This window comes from Meriones unguiculatus, chromosome X (assembly GCF_030254825.1).
Source record: "Meriones unguiculatus strain TT.TT164.6M chromosome X, Bangor_MerUng_6.1, whole genome shotgun sequence".
NCBI lineage: Eukaryota > Metazoa > Chordata > Mammalia > Rodentia > Muridae > Meriones > Meriones unguiculatus.
In genome coordinates this window covers 57,605,907-57,610,197 of record NC_083369.1, presented here as the reverse complement: position 1 = coordinate 57,610,197, position 4,291 = coordinate 57,605,907, and positions in this window count along the sequence as shown.

The window sequence follows — 4,291 nt, the reverse complement described above, 5'->3', positions numbered from 1 at the left end:
CTTGGGACACCAGCATTTGGCCAAAACAGACCTGCAATTGCCTGGGCAAGGGTGGTGGAGGCTGCTGAATCAAGGAGCCATTTGTCCCCCACAAGGCCAAGGAGCTGGAAGGCTAGAAGTGTCTATGGCTCTTGTGCTGGTTGAGCCTACATGGCTGGGCACAGAGGACAAGCCTGCATGGGAGCATTTTGACTTCCTGAGGCCAGTCTGCCAGCAGGCAGTGTGTGGCTTCTTGAGGGAGCTGTGGGACCAGTGTCCCCTTTGGCTGCATTTGAAACAGTCACCTGGTGGAATTGACTTTTGGCTATACCCCAGCAGGATGGGGCACTGCAGACTTCTTTTGTGTGTGTAGGAATGACAACAGCCTCAGAGCAGCAGCCAAGGTCTGAAGCACAGTTTTTTGCGCTGTAGATGAGCCTGTTGGGAAGGCTCCTTCCTCTCTTAGTATTTTTACCAACTCCTGTATGATGACTCTAGGACCATCCTCAGCTGTTTAATTTATATAGCAATGAGGCCATGTGTGCATCTGTAGGAATATAAATAAATTTTTGGACATGTTAGAAGACCTGATCATCTATGAGACGACTGACTATTAACTTGAATTTCTTAACCATCAAATATTAGGATTTAGATTTTGTCCCTGTTAAACCAGAGCCTTAAAAGTGCATGCAGAAAGGGGAGAAAGGGTGGAATCGGGAGGGGAGGAGGGAGGGGCTTATGGGGGGATACAAAATGAATAAAGTGTAATAAATAATAATAATAATAATAATAAAGGCATAAACATAGTCCATTAAAGTGAGAGCATAACAGTTTTTGTATGATTTAGTATATAAAAAGATCATAGTTTATAAAAGTCTAAGGCTATACTATAGATTAATAATAATACCATTTTTAGAAAAAAAGACCAAGCATATTTTAACCTTTTGATAGTAAAGATATAGCACAATGATCAACTTTTAACATAAATAAATGCCTCTAAAATTAATAGATCTTAATTTAGAGTATTGCTAAAAATTTGTACATAGTGACCCCTGAGTTATGAGTTTTAAAACCAACAATAATAGTAGAACAGTATAAAGCAATTTTAAAATTACTTTTGGATTTATTATAGCAAGCCTATTAGCCAGAATGCCTAGTGGTGAATCACAATTACAGACAGCTCATGGCAGGAGAAACAACATTTGTTAATTTAGGACTTGATAAAGACATAGGCAGTTAGATGTACATTTTAAATTGGCTTAATTTCAATAGACCTTTATAACTTTGAAATTTTAGCATTATATAAAATTTTATTTTGAACCAGGGTTGAATCATATATATATATGTATATATATATATATATATATACACATATATATACACACACACATATACACACACACATACATGTATATATATATAGCATGCTATAAAATATAAATTTAAAGTTATGTAAAAATTTATACCAATTTAAAATGAGACTTGTTTTTAGTTTAAAGGGAGAAAAAATAAACAGTTAGTTATGATTAAGGAAGTCTTACAAATGTAAACCCAATGAGAAAATTATATAAATCGTTAGATAATAATTTACAGCATTATATACATACATATATATAGATAGATAATAATTTACAGCATTATATACATACATATATATGTGTGTGTGTATATATATATACACACACACAGAGAGAGCAGAGTGTACAGAAATCGGGAAGAAAAGATTTTTAAAAGCTTGGAAGTAACACCTTAGAGGTCAGAAATATTGAGAGCCAGTGTTTAGAATGCACGGCTTGGAGTTTTGCAGGAGTGGGGGAGGGGTGAGCCCATGCAGGGTTTGTCTGTTTTAAAATCAACATGGCCGCTCGCCGTGTGCAGTGTACAAGCGTGTCAGCACAGTGAGACCAGGTGCTTGCTGGTGGGAAGGCTGCTCCAGCCTGGCTCGCATGGCACAGCTGATTGGAAGTCTGCGCAATTGAAAACCTTTCTCGGCAAGCCTCTTGTGGCAGGCATTCTGTGGGAGATTTAAAATCTCGCTGGTGGAGCCTGAGTCAGTGGTGCAATTTAAAGCAATCTCTGCTTAGGCAGGGTCCGAAGCAATTGCTTACCTAACAGCAATAGTTGAGAAGCAGGCTGTGTCTGTATCTGAGCAGTAGTTTCAGCACCTGGCATGAGCGTTTTAGTTTCCCCAAGCTGATTTTGGCGCAGTGTGAGTGTCCACTGTATCCCTGGTGCTCGGGTTCTCAGAGCACCTGGAGTCTGAGCAGACTTGAGCAGAGGGACAAGTGTGTGCAGTAAGGGCAGGACAGTTGAGAGAAAGTGTAGGTTTTAAGGCAGAGGTGGTTGAGTGGTGGTTAGGGTTAGGTAGAACAGAAAAAAATGTCTGTTGCAGGCATCATGGTCCAATTAAAAGGGTCCTGGCATGACCAGATTAGGTCCTACCAGGAGAGCCCTTTCTGGCCAAACACACCAATGTTAGTACCAATGAAATGATGATGTGCACAGCAGATTTATTGTGCACAGAGGTTTATTGGATAGAGATGAAGAGAGAGAGAGAGAGAGAGAGACAGAGAGAGAGAGAGAGAGACAGAGAGAGAGAGAGAGAGAGGAGGGAGACATGATAGGGGGAAGGAAGGGGACCCCCAACAGAGAAAGGGGAGAGGGCTGGAGGGTAAGAGGGCAAGAGATGAGACAGCAAGAGAGAGACAAAGTGTCAGGTTAATCCTCTTATGGAGCAATTGAACTACGCCTGCCAGTGTGGCTACCTGGCAGGCGACACATGATGACATTATATGTTGCTAGGCAACCCAGAAGCAGGCTGCCTAGATACTAACACCCACTAGGCCAAATTTTATTCCTAATAGAAGCGTGGTTTAGTGTGGCAGTGTGTGAAGTAACGCTAGTCTAGAACTACTTTTACCACTTGCTGACCTGACTTCTACATAGGAGAGCATAAACAGAAGTAAAGAGAGAGGTTGGAGGTTCCTATGTATAGCTCTAGGGCCTCCAATTAGTGAATAATACCATGAATTTTGCCCATCCCCCAGCTTGCTACCTACTTCCTTCAGCCCATACGTGGACCTGTGGACCACCTTTATATCCCCATGTGTTTCCAAACAGCTCAACTTACCACGCCACACTTTCTTCACTGTCCTTTTTGTTTGTTTGTTTCTCTGAAAACATGTAGGGTAATTTCATGTGCATCCCTGTGTGTCCTTGCACGTCAGTATGTGTACATGTGTGTCTGTGTTTGTCCGTGTGTGTGTGTCTGACTGTCTGTCAGTCTGTATAGGGGCCGGTTAAAATGAGACCAAAAACAGAAAAGGGAAGACTCATGTCATTGCATCCCCACAGGACACCCTCCTAACCCTGGGTTCAGACATTCAGGAATGCTGTCATAGAAGAACAGATGAGTCAAAGGCATGGCAAGGCCTGCTGCAGTGAATAGATGCTAGTCTGAGAGCAAAAGCCACCACCATAATAATGCACCTTTAGGAAAGAATGCAAAAGAGCACCCTGGGCTGGGGGAACCCAGGCAGCCAGGTCCTGCTGTGTGAAAACAAGGGGGCAATTAGAGGGAGGGAAGGCTCTGTTCCTGCCACTGGGGCAGGAAACCCTGGACCAGAAATTCTCCCTGGACTCCCTCAGATTCCATCAGAGAAAATCTGGGGCCTGGTGACTGTTGCCATGGCAGCACTTAACCAGGGCTGAGAGCCTCTTCTCTTTCTGCATGGCTGCCCTGTCTGTCTTCTGATACCTTTAGCTCCTGCATCCAGAAAAGGCCTTTTATCCTGCTGTAGCTCTCTGTTAACATGGCTTGGACCATTCAGGAGCAGTTTATAAAAGTATTTAAATGCAAAACTATTCCTGCCACAATGCCTTGGTGTTGTGTTTTACATTGTTCTGTAAAACAATGATTTATATCTAAGCCTTCACAGGTGCTATCTATGTTTTCTACCACTCAACTATGTTCCCAGACTGTGTCCACTTTTTTCTATGTATGTGTGTTCCATGCATGTATGTACACATGTAGCTGTCATCACACATGTGTACACACTGAACCAGTACCCCATTGCCCCCATACTCAGGTTTGATAATGCATTTTGGGGAGCCATTATTAAATTTTATTTCAAATTTATATAAGCTATGAAAAATATTATTGCATTTTCCCAAAAAAAAGCAAAATTGAATGAACAATTTATTGGCCTAAATAAGAGCTTACTGATCTGTATAACTGAAGTAAACTTATGTTTTTCAACGTAAAGCTAAATAGAAAAACAAAGAAACAAAAAACCTGCTTTAAAAATGTTAA